Source organism: Piliocolobus tephrosceles, chromosome 13 (genome assembly GCF_002776525.5).
Source record: "Piliocolobus tephrosceles isolate RC106 chromosome 13, ASM277652v3, whole genome shotgun sequence".
In the NCBI taxonomy this organism is placed as follows: domain Eukaryota; kingdom Metazoa; phylum Chordata; class Mammalia; order Primates; family Cercopithecidae; genus Piliocolobus; species Piliocolobus tephrosceles.
The window spans coordinates 111,996,287-112,013,352 of record NC_045446.1 but is presented as its reverse complement, the minus strand read 5'-3'; the positions used below and the strand labels follow the sequence as shown (position 1 = coordinate 112,013,352).

The 17,066-nt window shown below is 40.5% G+C and overlaps 1 long non-coding RNA gene across 1 annotated transcript in view; it reads left to right on the top strand.

The window, feature by feature from the left end:
- Positions 1-293: 293 nt before the first annotated feature.
- The window catches only part of LOC111540264, a 186,575-nt gene continuing 169,802 nt past the window's right edge, over positions 294-17,066 (top strand). The window contains exon 1 of the long non-coding RNA XR_002730925.1: positions 294-769. This is a non-coding gene — a long non-coding RNA (uncharacterized LOC111540264). The remainder of the gene's footprint in view (positions 770-17,066) is intronic.

Here is a 17,066-nt window from a genome sequence, read left to right as displayed (position 1 = left end):
TTTTCTCCAGAGGAACTGCAGTTTAGGACAGGCATAAAGCTGGGAACATAACCAAGGGCAGAAAAAAAATTCACCCCTATGTTCTATTTGTCAAACTGACCTGCAGGTCACAACCTGAAAGTTTATGGATCGGTGAGGCCTTGTCTCCGCATAAGCATGTTTTCTGGACTTTGGCTGAAGCTAAATTCCTGACTTCTGAAAGAGGGGTGGGTGTGGACTTCCAGCAGGAATAGCCAGTGGGAAGGAAGTAATATTCATTAAGAGTGTCTCATGCAAGCAGTGCAGGGCTAAGCATGCTCAGTGTAAATTCTCCTGGAGCCTGTCAAGCTATGTTTGAACTCGTTCCAGAATAGTGGATTTACTTTTTTTTCCTCACCAGGAAGAATACTCGAGTAGACTGCATTTTGCCTTGCTTTTCTTTTTTCCCTTCCTTCCTTCCTTCCTTTCTTTCCTTCTTTCTCTCCTTCTTTCTTTCTTTCTTTCTTTCTTTCTTTCTTTCTTTCTTTCTTTCTTTCTTTCTTTCTTTCTTTCTTTCTTTTTCTTTCTTTCCTTTTTCTTTCTTTTCTTCCTTTCCTTTTCTCTCTTTCCTTCTTTCTTATTCTTCTTTCTTCCCTTCCTTCCTTCTTTCTTTATATTTTTTTCCTCCAGAAGAATGGAAACAATATTCTTTTCTCATCAGTTCAGTAATACAGTGCCCTTCAGTGTCCATATGAGCATTTCAGTGGAGAAGAAAAGAAACTTTGCTACCTGGGAAGTGAAGACTACTTAGGTCAGTAAATGCTAATAAAGTTCTTAAAGACTTACAGAGCTAGGAGTTAACTTTTCTTAACTGTTAAGGTAATCTACAGCTAATGTAATTGCCTTTTCAAATGGTGGGTGTACACTGATTTTTTTTTTTCCACACAAAAACTATGTTTTTCATGTGTTGGAGTGATTTCCCAAACACAGGGAAAATATGTCTTTTGGTTAATTTGCATTTGAAAGAACCTCTTTTTGTATGAAAAGTTCTTTCTCTCTACCACAAATTATGTGTTTTTTAAACAAATATTGTGGTGAGCTGATGTAGCCGTAATGGTCTGAACGTGGATGTGTTCTGTGTTATATTAATTCTTGGCTTGGGTAGGTTTGGTGAAAGTTATTGCTTTTGTTGCTGCCAGAGATGAAAGAGAGTTTGTTTTGTTGTGGATGTTGTTTTGGAACTTTTGGTGAGCTTTGAGGCTGCCTTGGGAGCCCCTTATAGAGAGGAAAGCCATCTCTTTCCATGTTTAATGTGCATTTTTCAAAATATTCAACTTTAAGACAGGAGTACAGCTTTTTAAGAATCTGTGTAGGAATAGAGTTTTCTTAAAAATGTAGTCTTGGAGGGAAATGGTTTATAGAAAGGTTTGTAATGAAGAATTTAAATCAAGACCGCCATGGTGAATATAAGCAAAAGAATGCAAAAAAATACTGCATGCTATGTACGCACTGATTCAGTTTAGGTTAATAATTTTACTTTTTAATTTAAAAAAAGTATACCAGACCTTAAAGGGTTGTCTTATAATATCAACTGATAACACAGAGGACTCATCAGAGAGATGTTAGGATATCAGAAAATATCAAGTAAGCAAAGGCGGCCCCTTTAAAAACATCTGAGGACTGAGGTTATGAAACCACATGGCTTCATGTAGGAGCAGTGCATCCTAGGCTAAAGCAGTTTAATTTTATTCAAGAATTTTAAGAGTAAAAGGGGATTTATTTCTTTTCAAAAAAGAACAGCCAGGCGAGGATTATTGATCAGTCAGGGATTAAATATTTGCTGGAATACAAAGCATCACATATTATCAATGTGTAAATCAGACTCGCCAGCTATTCAGGGGATGTAAATGAAACGACCATAGTTTCAGCCGGAATCAAATGCAGCAGCACCCCTGCCCTGCTTTCTTCATCTTTATATCCCAGAAAGGGATGATAGAGGTGGGGCAGGGTGTGAAATGAGACTTAGCTGATGAGCTGACCTTGCTCTTTTAACTTCTGTCCATCTGTTCTTACCGGGCAGCTGAAGCAGTGAGCAGAGTGGGGTGGGACCTCAGAGGGGACCAGGAAGCAGAGGCCAGACCCAGCCAAGGCTGTGATCTGTTCCCCACCCTGAGAGTTAGATATCAGGAGGAGCTAAGTGGATGCATCTAAATCCACTTCCTTCTGCTCCCAGAGCTTTGATTTAGTACCAAATGCTGCTCTTCTGCACCTGCCTCTGTTTTTCATAAGTAAAAGCTTCTCCCCATGTGTAGACGATGGTTTATTCGATACAGATCAATCCCTAAGGAGATAGCTGAAGTAATTTAGTCTTGTTTCGTTTTTTCTTTCTTCTCTGACATGTGGCATTGATGAGGTTTAATTGAAACAACAAACCTTTTCTGGGATGTGAGAGCACAGTTTTCCATGGGAGTGTGTGTGAACGTGTGTGTGCGCGTGTGTGCATGCGCAAGTCACTTGCAGTCTGGGCTCTGGGACGCTGCCTCTTGGAAGGCTTTGCAAGGCTGAGGGCATTTGTCTGGAGCCAGGGATCTTTTCATCACCTTGTCTCTGCGTTGGCAAAGAGGAGGGGCACATTCTGAGGCATGCTGTAATTCTTTACCCTGAGTCCTCGTTCCTAATACTGCACTCTCCCCACAACACCCCAACTGTTTCCCCTTCATGACCTGTGTCTTGAAGCATAGCACCAAAACCTTTTGAGGCACAAAAGAAAACCAAAGGGCATGCAAAGAAGCAGAGAATGAACAAAGACAGGCCTCTTCATGTTCACATCTGGATAAAATTTAGATTGAGACAAGGGAAAATGAGTGGGAGAAAAAAATCTGACACCACATTAAAAAAATGCATATAATTGACTTTCTAGAGTTTTTCTCGTCTCAAGCTTTCTGAATGTTTTTGTCTCTTGCCCACACTCTACCCATAGTATTCCGGAGAAGGCAGGTATCACATCCATGTTTTGTAGTGAAGTGCGGTGATTTGCCCAAAGCAGTGCCTAGGCAGGAGCAAGCATAGAGATACCTGGAGCTCCAGTCCAAGCCTCTACTTACACAAGAACAGAAATAATCTGGGTTCCATTTTTGCATCTTGAACTCAGTTTCCCCGTTCATTTTAAGGTTTTGGACAAAGATGTTCTGTGCGGTAAGTTCTCAAACTAAATCCATTACTGTAATAATTTGAGAAGTATTTGAAGCTTTTCAGGAGACTTTGACATATTTCCTTTGATCTTATCTTCGACACTATCTATTAAAATAGATTGGGCCAGTGTTGCCATTTTCTGTTGACAAACGATGAAACTGAAAGATTGAATGACTTGCTGCCTAAGGTCAGGATAGAGGCTACATGGGAATTCAGATTGCCCAACTCGGGATTTGAAATTCTAGACCATCCTGAATCCCTGGGTTACTGAGGTAGAGAGGATATAAAAGAGGAGTTCCATGATTCATGAAGGTGGAAAGTGTGGCAGCGCCAGGGGCTTTGGATATTGTGCCAGTATGAAGGAGAAAACTCTGACTGGAGAAGGTATGTTACTGCACCCACCGTCACACTAAGGAGTTGGACTTGAATTTAAATCCTATCCGTAGAATCCCAAAGTGTATGTTCCATGGTATTTTGCTAAATTTCTCTGCGTCTCTTTTTCATCATGTGTAGAATGGGGATACCAAGGGGTTGCTATGAGGATTATATGAGACGATGCATGTAAATTACTTAGCACGGTGCCTCACACAGCAGACTAAACCCTAAAATGTTTTGATTGGCATATGCTCTTATTTGTTGCTTGTGTTGTATCACCCAAAGTAAGCATGAACTACTCTTACTGTGAATCCCAGTCAGCTCTTAGCTCAACCCACAGATCCTCAGGGCACTTGTGTTGGTAAATTAACACCACAAGATGAGTAGTGCTTAAGGCATATTTATTGAAAATACAAAAATGTGCTAAATGGCACAGAGAGTTAACTGAGGCAGAACGCTTATTCTTCTTGCTCTTAGTCCACAGAGAGACCAGAGGGAGGCTATCCAGGCAGATGTGTCCGAGATAAGCGCACATTTGTTGAGTCAAATCTAGTTATCTTCGGTGACTTTCCAATGCGGCTAAGCAGGCTTCTCGGAAGTGAGGAATCTCTCTGAAGGGAAAGAAGTCAATTACAGGCTTGTAGGTTCAGTGGGAGTCAAAAAAGAAGTAAAGGCACATGTGCAGACAGGCTTTAGGACTGTCAAGATTTCGGGTTTTGTTGGGGGCCTTCTGACCAGTGCTGACCGGGCTCTTGAGGTGCACTAAGTGTCTGGGCCCCGACGTGCCTGGCTTACACCATAGCATTACGTGAGAGAAATCCCTTTAGAGAGATAAATCTCAAGGACCTGCTTCTGACCAAATCAGTGATCCTTAAAGGACTGCTCTCTGTAGAGAACCGGGAACTGTAAGTGCACAGTCACAGGGCTGCAAGACCAGACGGAAGGAGGGGCCACTCCCTCAGAGCACGTGCAGTCTAAATGAATAAATGGTACACAGAAGTGCATGGAGCACTCACATGCAGACCAGTAAAACAAGTCTGTTGGTGCAGAAGTGTGAGGCAGACTTCGGGGACAGCAGCTGATGGTTAAATATTCTAAGTGTCTATTCTTAATTTTTTTTTGAGAAGATGTCTTGCTCTGTCACCCAGGCTGGAATGCAATAGTGTGATCTTGGCTCACTGCGACCTCTGCCTCCTGGGTTTGAATAAGTCTCCTGCCTCAGCCTCACAAGTAGCTGGGACCACAGGCATGCGCCACCATATCTGGCTAATTTTTGTAATTTTGGTAGAGGCAGGGTTTCGCCATGTTGGCCAGGCTGGTCTCAAACTCCTGACCTCAGGTGATCCGTTTGCCTCAGCCTCCAAAAGTGCTGGGATTACAGGTATGAGTCACCTCGCTTGGCCTAAAATTCTTAAATTCGTTACCACTGAGTTCAGAGTTCCCTTTCAGATGCCTCTTCATGGCCTTCACCCACTTGTCCCTGCTGGGAATGAAAAGCTACTCTGGTGATACAGCAGGGAGATGGCAATGGGTTTGGTTTATTGGTCTATTACACACCGGATGCTAGGTTTCAATCTTTATCAGTACTGTATTTAAAGTTCACAATACCCCTGGGAAGTTTAAAGAGGAGGAAATCTATCCCCATAGGGGAAGAATATATGGCCCCCAGGCAAAAAGGAGTCACATGATTCACCAGCTGAGCATAGGATGTCATGTGTCACACAAGGCCTTCAAGAAACATGCTAGGCGGAAAGGACTGCTGTTGTCCTATAGACTATGTACCTTTCATGGGCGATGCCTATGTCTTGCCTCATTTTGGGTCTATTAACATGTATTGTCCAGAGTTGAGCAAGTCACGTCCCACGAAGTTAGTGCTTGGTGAAGTCTATGTACTGCCCGCCTTTAGGGAACCGTTCCTCTTCAACAGCAAGCTCAAACCACATTTCTTTTTTGTTTGTTTTTTCACGAATAGGTCCTTAAAAGTTTCGCAGTTTCAGAAGTAAAGAGCTTAGTAATCATTAGGTAGTATTGTATGGTGAAAAAAACATGGGATTTGCAGTGATATGACTGAGTTTTGGGTCCTGACCCTGGAAAATTTGTTAACTTTGGGCAAATGATTTCACTTCACTGTGCCTCAGTTTCCACATCTAAAATTGTCAATGGGAATTTTCTCAGGTGAGATGCTCAGATCTGATATTCTACCTATAGTCAACAATACTGTATTGTACACAAAAAATTTGTTAAGAGGGTAGACCTCATGTTAAGTGTTCTCACATACAATAAAATAAAATTAAGTAGAAAAATTAAATGATTTTTAATTTTAAAAAATTTGGCTTGCTGTATGAGAGCTGTTACTTTTATTCTCCAAGCTATCTCAGTGTTTTCTAGTAGGTTCTATTACTTTCACTTTTTCTGTTCTGAAAAGGCTTTCCTGTTCAGGCACAGTGCCTCACGCCTGTACTCCCAGAACCTTGGGAGGCAAAGGCAAGCAGATCACCTGAGGTCAGGAGTTCGAGACCAGCTTGGCCAACATGGCAAAATCCGTCTCTACTAAAAATACAAAAATTAGCCAGGTGTGATGGTGTGCGCCTGTAATCCCAGCTCCTTGGGTGGCTGAGGCAGGAGAAGCGGGAGGCAGAGGTTACAGTGAGCTGAGATTGCACCACTGCACTCCAGCCTGGATGACAGACTGAGACTCCATCTAAAAATAAAAACAAAACAAAACAAAACAAAAAGTCTTTCTCCTTCATTTACTGAGATTGAGGGTAGCATGAGTAACTGGGCTAGGCAAACTGCTTTATATCAGAGTACTGAAAACTCTTGAATTGTTCAACTTAAAATTACATTTCCTGAATTAATGAAAGATAGAAGACTTGGAAAAAACAGAGACATTAGACAGAAACTGTAGCCAGGGCAGAATCTGGTTGACCTTAAGAATTTCCTGTATGCAAGGAGAAATGAACAAGTCAGGCTGCCAAACAAATGGTTGTCACTCATATACGGCCCCCATTTTCCCAGAGAAGATACAAACCATGGAAAGATGTTACAATGGTTACTTTAAAAAAAAAAAAAGGAAAATAACAAGTGCTGACAAGGATGTGGAGAAGTCAGAACCTTTATGCACTGTTGGTGGGAATATAAAATGGTGCAGCTGCTATAGAGAACAGTATGATGGCTCCTCAAAAATTAACAAATAAAATTACCATTTAACCCAGCACTTCCACTCCTGGGTATATCCCCAAGGAATTGAAAATGGGGTCTTGAAGGGATGGTTGCACACCCATATTCATAACAGCATTGTTCACAATAGCCACGAGGTGGAGACAACCCAAGTGCTCATCAAAGGAGGTATGGATAAACAAAATGTGGTATATCCATTCAATGGAAAATTATTCAGTGTTAAAAAGGAAGGAATCCTGACACGTGCTACCACATGGATGAAACTTGAGGTCATTATGGTAAGTTAAATAAGACAGGCCTAAAAAGACAAATATCATTTGATTCCACTTATAGGAGGTTCCTAGAATAGTAAAATTATAGCAACAGAAAGTAGAGTGGTGGGCTCCAGGGGCTGTGAAAAGGGATAAATGGAGAATTATGATTCGCAGGTACGGCGTTGTGGGTAAGGAAGGTGAACACGTTCTGGAGATGGATAGTGGTGATGGTAACACAACAATGTGAATGTACCTACTGTCGCTGAGCATACACTTAAAAATGGCTAAGCTGGTAAACTTTATGCTATCTACGTTTACCACAATTAAACATTTTAGGATTGAGATTATTTAAATGTTTATTTTCTAGATAATTTATAATGGCTTCTCACTGTAAGTATTTGTTTTATTACCAAAATTCAGGTGTGTTTGAGGAAGAAATCAGGCTCAAACTGAGGAGGAAAAGATAAGAAAAATGCAGTTTTTAGAAAAAAAACAAGAGCAAGAGAAGACAGGAAAAAACAGGTTCTTGGTATACAGCAATGGAAATTTCAGGATTTCTAGATAGGAGGTGCTCAGGGCAGGATTGTATTTCATCCCTGCATTTGCATAGCAGGCACCTAGACATTGCTTTTGCCAACAAAGAAACATTTTACGAGGGCCTGCCTTTGTGAAGGCTCTGTGTGGGAGAAGTTGTAGAACTCCAGAGACATGACAAAGCCACTTACAGTCAGGCAGGGGAATGGAAGGGAAAGCAACTAGCATTTATTGAGTGCCTATTTTGTACTAGGTGTTTATGTGTATTATTCATTTAATCCGCACAATTGCCTCTAAGTTAGACCTCCTATTGCCACTTTATAAATGCAACTTGCCCATTTTTGCTACCTAGTGGTGAAGCCAGGACTGGAACCCAGGTCTGTCAGAGCCTAAAGCCTAGGTGTTTCCAACACATCACCCTAAATGACTTTAGGAATTACACTTCTTCAGTTAACTATCCAGCCAATCCCTCTCTGGCTTTTGCTGTCAGCAGCCGTGGCTGAGGAGGTCTTCATCCAGATATATGTCTCACACACTCAGCTTAGTGTTCTCCAGGGGTTTCCTGGGGGCTCCAGCTTTCACATCCACGATCTGAACATAATTTTTCATTTTCACCAACACTGGCCCAGCAACACGGAGCCTTCCTGAGGAAAAAAGCCCAGGTATCTGCAGAGTGTCTTTTTCTGCGGTGCCGTCTCGGGTTCAGGTGTTAGAATAAATGAAGCCCAGAGCACGCGCCCCTACCCGGAAGGCTGTGCTCAGGCTCCTTTGTTTGGTTTATGTATAGCCATCAATGCATCATTCCTTCTGCTTCAGCTGTTTGAGAATCCCATCTTCTCTATTGATTTCCCACAGAACGTTTACTGCTCTCCAAGGTGTGACCTGTACCTCTAGCTAATTTATTTCTGTCATGGCTGCAGGATTTAGGAATGAAGGGGAGGTGGGGAGAGGGGACTGGAAGGAGGGAGGAGAGAGAGCGACGACGTGTCCAAGATGTGGGAAATAAATTCAGCACTGAGCCCCCCGACCGGCATGCCTGCAGCTCTGGGGGGCAGTTCTGTGCACACAGCAAGGGGACTTTGTTTGAAAATCTGCTCAGTAAGATGGAAGCTGCAGCCACGGGGTTTCAGAAGGCCAAGAATTAGAGCAGGGCCCCATGGGGACGGAAAAGCAAGGAAAGAATGTGTTTGAAAATAACATCTTGACTGTTCAGGAGCCAGTCACCATATTGAGCAGTATGTGGTGGGGTTTTTCTCTTTTAATGAAATGATGGAAGCCCTTCTAAGGGCAAGAAGGAGACTGGTGAAGTCATAGTCTCTTCTTCATTATGGGATTTTCAACAACCGGACATTCATGGGTCAGTCTCTGTGACTGCATTTGCAATGAGTGACATGTGAGATATTAAATCAAACCACCTGAACATAAACCTCCCTACCCTCTGTGCCTAGAACATACCAAGTTAGCCCTTTCATGGTCTGGTTTTACTTGAATGTTCACTTAATTTTATCCTGTGAAAATGACTAAGAAAATCTGGCAATAAACTCACATGAGGAAGGACGTAGATTATTATTTTCACCTGAATAGTGACTTGCATTTGTTTAGTGGGTAGATAAATCATATTTGAATGACATTTGAAAGCTTTCAAGTTTTTAAAATATACATTATTTTATTTCATTTCCTTAACAGTGCCAAGAAGTAGGTGTATTATTTTCTGTACACAGTTGAAGAAATGCAGGCTCATTAGCCTGCTTGCTGCCTAGGTAAGGTCACATGACTAATAAATGACAAACGCAAGATTCAAGTCTAGGGCACCTGATTCCGGATTCAGGTTACATTGCCCGACACCATGGTAGTGCAAGGGCCGTAATGTTTCACCGAGGTCACCCAGTGCTGAGCAGCAGAAGCTAGAGAGTGGGAGACGCGATAGGTCAAAATTTGCCTAACTACTTAGACAATAATGAAATGAATCAGAGCTCAACCAAACACACAGACGCCTAAATTTCCACATATCTGATTTATGTCCAAGGTCAGTCCACCTGAGGTCTGATAAGCTTTTAGAAAGAAGGGCAAAACATTCACTAGTGACCATTTTCTCCCTCCTTCCCACACACTGGCCCTCCACTCCACCCCAGCAAACACTCAGATATTATTCTACTTTTTAGAGAGATTTATTAAAATAAATCATTGCTCCTCATGTATTACCATCAATTATAATTTACCCCGTGCTGAGTGTTAGAATAGCAATTAGTTGTGAGGCTGGCTAATGGAATTTATGCCTATAAATCCCAGGTACTGTAAGATCCTCTCGCATTTCCACAGCATGTATACGGAGCTTCCAAGATGTTAGTAAAAGGACCAAATGATAGTGATGGTGAGCTGGTGGGCCTTCCACAACTGGGTCCTCTTCTATCTGGACCCTTCTAACTGGGGAAGAGCAGACCATTTCTTCTTAACTGATGGCCAAGCTGCCACCTCAGAGCCCTACAGCCCAATAAAGAGGCCCCAGATTTGAGTCATTCTATTTTTATTTTATTTTATTTTATTTTATTTATTTATGTATGTCACCCAGGCAGGAGTTCAGTGGTGTGATCTTGGCTCACCGCAACCTCTGCTTCCTGGGTTCTAACGATTCTCATGCCTCAGCCTCTTGAGTAGCAGGGATTACAGGTGTGCGCCACCACACCCAGCTACATTTTTGAATTTTTAGTAGAGATGGGGCTCTTACCATGTTGCCCAGACTGGTCTCAAACTCCTGACCTCAAGTGATCTGCTCGCCTCCGCCTCCCACAGTGCTGGGATTACAGGTGTGAGCCATCACACCCAGCCTCATTCTACTTTTAGAAAAATAACATGACAGTGTCATAGAAAGGCTTCTTTCCTGAGTAAGTGCTTGTAATTAAAGAAGAAGGGGTAACCTTATAGACAAAATAAAATGCCCAGTGTTTAGGAATAAAATGTAACTGTGCATATCCCTGGGTTAACTGAAGCTATTTTGATTGGAAAAAATCTGAACTTTGGAAAAACCTTAAACTCCACCTTTACAGGTGGCAGGCTACATTCCTACTGTCTCAGAGGTAACCTTTAACTCAAGATTTACAATGTTGCGATGGGATGCGTGTGAGCTACAAAATTAGAAACACTCAAGACGAAGTCATATTCTCTTCCCCATCAACAGTGTGAGATGCTGTGTTTTGCTGTTTCTCCTGCCTGGAGCAATTTTTATTTCTCAGCTCTTTTCCTTTTTGCAAACTGATTTAGGATAATTGTTATTCCCTTGAAGTTGGCCTGAGGTGGCGTGGTGTTGCAGATAGAATTCAAAACTTACAGGCTTAAGAAACTTTCATTTGAGTCCTGGATTCATGACTTATTAGCTGTGTGGCTACACGATTTAACTGTCCTTGTCAACTTCTGCATCAAGAAAATGGGTATAACAATAAGTATCCTAATGGTATTGTTACGAGGACCTCAGGAGATAATGGATGTGAAAGTGTTACATAAACTCTAAAGCACTGTGCCTATGGGGAGAACTTATGCTGTATCATTTGAGTTTTTGAAATGCACGTACAATTATTGTCATCTCAATTATCTATGCTGTCATAATGGTCAACCTTCTGGATTATCTCTAACACTGGAATTTATGTCAAGCTATGACTTGGACCAACCAACCCACCACTAAACATCAAACAAACCTCATCCCTGCTCCATTCTGTCTCTCTCCTTACTTCTGAAATATTCTGCAGCTTTACTCTGAGAGTTTTCTCAACCCTCATATCCACTCCTGTCCCTCTTTGGAGGTTTGTCTGGGAACGTATTTAATTCAAGCCCCTCATCTGCAGGACTCCATATCACTGCTCCTGAAATTTCCTCAATTACTGGAGCAAAGTAGAGTGAGTGGGGCTGGGCAATGTGCAGTGAGTCCCTCAGAGTTTCAGATCTCTTCACTCTGAAAATGGAACATGTTTTGAGCTTGGACCCTGGGCAGTGGATGGAAAGGGAAGGGGTCCAGTCCTAGTCTTGCCATTTACCAGCTGTGACACTGACTGGCTACTTCATCTCACTACAACAAAGTCTTGTCATCTCCAAAAAAAAAGATAATATATATAATAGTACTCATTTCCTTGGGTTGTTGTTGTTAGAAAAGCTCTGTAGAATATAACAGATTTTACAAAGAGAGTCCTTATGTTGACTTAGCACAATATTAAAACAGCTTTCCATTTTTTTGAACAATGACTGGCGTCTGAGTGAAGACTCTTAAGAGTATGTTAATTGATGGCAGGGAGTTCAGTGAGTACTGAAAATCAAAAGTTACCACACATAAGTTACATATGGATAAGAAAGAGTTGACTAAATGGTGGTATATACATACAATGGAATATTATTCAGCCATGAAAAGGAATAAAGTACTGATACATGCTATGGCATGAATGAACCTCGAAAACATCAGACTAAGTGAAAGGAACCAGATACAAAACACTCCATATTGTGTGATTCCACCAATATGAAATCTCCAGAATAGGTGAATCAATAGAAACAAAGCAGATTAGTGGTTTCCAGGGGTTATGGAAGAGGAAAATGGGGAGCTTAATGGGTATGGAGTTTTCTTTGGGGATGATAACAATGTTTTGGAACTAGTTAGAGGTGGTGGTTGCACAATATTGTAAATTTACTAAATCCTACTAAATTATTTCCTTAAAAATAGCTAATTTTATGTGATGTGCATTTCACCTCAATTAAAAAAATACTATCAAAACAAAACACTGGGCCAGGCGCAATGGCTCCTACTTGTAATCTCAGCACTTTGGAAGGCCAAGATGAGAGGATTGCTTGAGCTCAGGATCTTGAGACCAGCTTGGGCAACATGGGGAGACCCTGTCTCTACAAAAAAATAAAGAAGAAATTAGCCAGGCCTGGAGGTGCACAACTATAGTCCTAGTTGCTTAGGAGACTGAGGTGGGAGGACTGCTTGAGCTTAGAAGGTCAAGGCTGCAGGGAGCTATGATCGCCCCACTGTGCTCCAGCCTGTGACAAAGTGAGACCGTGTCTCAAAAAATACAAAATGAAATAAACATAAATTTACAAAAAACAAAAAACAAAAACCACTGAAGAAGTTGACTGTATAGGAAGCCTTCCTGGCTCTTTATATCGTCTTGGTCATTTGTGAGTTTGGTGAAGAAAGTCTCCCATATTTCTTTATGTTTTTTTCCTACCTTCCGTAGCCCCATCTTAACACCTTGGTATTATATACCTCCAAGAGTACTCAGGTTCTGTTTGAGTCGTTCTTTTATTTTCTTTCATTCATTTATCCTCTTGTTCACTCACTGAGTGCTAAGGTGAGTGATAACGTGTGATCCAGGACAGAGGACAGGGAACCAGCCCTGCTGTGTAACTTCAGTGGTACCTTACCCTTCTGGTTTTAGAGGGACATTAACTAGGTTATTTCTTGGGATTCTTTCAGTTATAAAGTTCTCAACTAAACAATAAATAAGGAACGCATTATTAGGTTTCCTTTAAATATTCTGCCAGCTAATTTCTCAGATTCTTTTACTTTGAATTCATTTATCAAACCTAGCTAGACAGACAGAAAAAATAAATTACACTTTGAATTAGCCTCCTGTTTTTTTTATTGGACCTCAGTAATGAGGAGAAAATTCATCTCCCTGCCTGTAGTGAAACTTCTTTGACCACAGGAAACCTTTCTTCACGTTTTTCAAGATGAAAAAATATCCAAAGCATGAGACTGATATACTTGTAGTTTGCAAAGCACCAAAAAAGATTTTATCTTTAATTATAATACGTTAAAGAAAATAGACACTGCAATAACTTAATAGTCCATTAAAACACTATATTCAAGGATCATTTAGCATTTCCATGATAAATTACTATTTTTAGAAGCTTATGTAACCAAACAAAGAATGTGTTCTTGGCTATGACCATGAAGACAAGTTATTATCGTGGGAGGGACAAAGGAATCTGAGTGGCTCATGAGAGATGGAGCCAATTGCCGAGGGCATTTTATAGAGCGCCCTTTCTCTTTAGTCTCCATTTTCTGCAATCAGGATAATGCAGTTCATTTTAGAGCCATTTTCATTTTTGAAGTGCCCTTTCATCATTAGCTAGTAAATACTCATCAATGAATTTCCCTCCCTGTCTTGGAAGTTGGAGGAAAAAGAAAGGTAATTACTTTCTATTTCGTAAGTATCATCTCCCTCTGGGCTTCCCCTCTTGTACTTCTAATGGAAACATATGAAATAAATTATACTTGTCCATTTGAAAGGACCAAAGACTACCATCCTTTCCATAAAGAACACCTGGAAATTTGCATCAGATATTAGTGACCTTCAGTAACTATCCATCCATAGTAGCAGAAGGAGTGTCTGTCTCTCATTACCAAGCTCTGTACTGTTTAGTGTCTCCTGAGGACAGTTAACGGGAGGAGTGACCTGATGGGTCTTCATCAGGGAGCTGGATATGAAGGAGTTGAGGTGGGAGGAGGTAGTGTCTCAGTATGTGTCTCCAGTAGAGGAGTGCATACGCTATTTTCTAGGATCAAAAAGTTATGGTTTTGGAATTTTCTGTTCTTCTGTATTCTCCTTGTTTCTTCCTCCCCTTAGTTCCATTTAAATTTGGCTACAAATTTTATGGTTTCTGCTGTGGTGAATTTCACTACATATCCTTAAAGTTGATCCCAGACTGTCTTACCTGCACATAGACTTTGAGGAAAGCAGTGTGAATCATAGCATAAGCCATGTTTTACTGGGTTTCTGCTGCCATGTCATCTCTAGTAGTATTACCGAATAGAAATAAAATGCAGGCCACATATATAATTTAAATTTTTATGGTAACTACATCAAAAAAGTCAAAATAAATAGTAAAATTAATTTTAATAATATATTTTATTTAAGCCATTATATCTAAAGTATGTGATAAAATTCATATAAAAACTGTTAATGATACATTTTACATGGTTTTACTAAGTCTACGCATTTTCAAGTGTATTTTATACTTCCCATACATCTCCATTTGGACTAGCACATTTCAAGTGTTCAGTAGCCATATTTTGTATGACTAACAGCTAGTGTCTTGGGCAGTGCAGGTGTATAGTTGTCTATAAACAATTTTTTTTTTTTGTTATACTTTAAGTTCTAGGGTACATGTGCACAACGTGCAGGTTTGATGCATAGGTATACATGTGCCATGCTGGTTTGCTGCACCCATCAACTCATCATTTACATTAGGTATTTCTCCTAATGCTATCCCTCCCCCAGCCCCCACCTCCTGACAGGCCCTGGTGTGTGATGTTCCCCGCCCTGTGTCCAGGTGATACCGTTGTCAGTTCCCACCGATGAGTGAGAATATGTGATGTTTGGTTTTCTGTCCTTGTGATAGTTTGCTGAGAATGATGGTTTCCAGCTTCACCCATGTCCCTGCAAAGGACATGAACTCATCCTTTTTTATGGCTGAATAATATTCCTTGGTGTATATGTGCCACATTTCCTTAATCCAGTCTATCATTGATGGACATTTGAGTGGGTTCTAAGTCTTTGCTATTGTGAATAGTGCTGCAATAAACATACGTGTGCATGGGTCTTGATAGTAGCATGATTTATAATCCTTTGGGTATATACCCAGTAATGGGATTGCTGGGTCAAATGGTAATTCTAGTTCTAGATCCTTGAGGAATCGCCACACGGTCTTTCACAATGGTTGAACTAATTTACACTCCCACCAACAGTGTAGAAGCAATCCTATTTCTCCACATCCTCTCCAGCATATGTTGTTTCCTGACTTTGTAATGATTGCCATTCTAACTGGTGTGAGATGGTATCTCACCGTGGTTTTGATTTGTATTTCTCTGATGGCTAGTGATGATGAGCATTTTTTCATGTGTCTGTTGGCTGCATAGATGTCTTCTTTCGAGAATTGTCTCTTCATATCCTTTGCTCACTTTTTGATGGGATTGTTTGTTATTTTTCTTGTAAATTTGTTTGAGTTGTTTGTAGATTCTGGATATTAGCCCTTTGTCAGACGGGTAGATTGCAAAAGTTTTCTCCCATTCTGTAGGTTGCCTGTTGACTCTGATGGTAGTTTGTTTTGCCATACAGAAGCTCTTTAGTTTAATTAGATTCCATTTGTCTTTTTTGGCTTTTGTTGCCATTGGTTTTGGTGTTTCAGTCATGAAGTCCTTGCCCATGCCTATGTCCAGAATGGTATTGCCTAGGTTTTCTTCTAGGGTTTTTATGGTTTTAGGTCTAATATTTAAGTCTTTAATCCATCTTGAATTAATTTTTTAAAAGGTGTAAGGAAGGGATCCAGTTTCAGCTTTCTACATATGGCTAGCCAGTTTTCCCAACACCATTTATTAAATAGGGAATCCTTTCCCCATTTCTTGTTTCTGTCAGGTTTGTCAAAGATCAGATGGTTGTAGATGTGTGCTGTTATTTCTGAAGACTCTGTTCTGTTCCACTGGTCTATATATCTGTTTTGGTACCAGTACCATGCTGTTTTGGTTACTGTAGCCTTGCAGTACAGTTCGAAGTCAGATAGCATGATGCCTCCAGCTTTGTTGTTTTTGCTTACTATTGTCTTGGCAATGTGGGCTCTTTTTTGGTTCCGTATGAACTTTAAAGTAGTTTTTTCCAATTCTGTGAAGAAAGTCATTGGTAGCTTGATGGGGATGGCATTGAATCTATAAATTACTTTGGGCAGTATGGCCATTTTCACTTTATTGATTCTTCCTTTCCATGAGCATGGTATAGTCTTCCATTTGTTTGTGTCCTCTCTGATTTCCTTGAGCAGTGGTTTGTAGTTCTCCTTGAAGAGGTCCTTCACATCCCTTATAAGTTGGATTCTTAGGTATTTTATTCTCTTTGTAGCAATTGTGAATAAGAGTTTACTCATGATTTGGCTTTCTGTTTGGTGAATAGAAAATGTTGTAATGAATATTCTTAAATTAAAAGTATTTCTGAATTATTTATCACAAAGTCACCATCTGATATAAATTACCATTCATTTTCTCTTCAAGTCTTTCTCTTTATCAAGAAAATTGTCCCCTACTTTTTTAGGAATGAGGGAATGTTAGAGGATTCTAATGTTTACCAGCAGGGAAGGGGTTAATATAGGTTTTGTCAAACTTACCATTCACTTTGGTGGTTACCAGTTAGTAATAAAATTAACCATTGCATGAGTGAATTTTAACTTTCATTTTGCTCCATGCTTTGCTATATCTTGAGCTCATAGTTACCTAAGAACCAAGAAATGACAAGACTGTTGATCTCAGGTAGTGGTTGGAATTTGACCATGTTGATTTGAACCCGATACTAGTAGTCATTGCACTTTACGTGGCTTCCACACATTCCTAATTTTTGCTGCCATCATCCTTCATGTTAATGTTTCATGCTTATTTTTACATGGTTGTGCTCTCATGAAGAAAAAGGATGCCTTTTATACTTGCAGTTTCTCACCTCAGCTCAGCCAAAGGAGGTCTGATGAGCAGGGGCTATGACTAAAAGGGCAGTCAAGTGGCATGAATACCTGCAAAATTAGAGGCAGTCAAGTGGCATGAATACCTGCAAA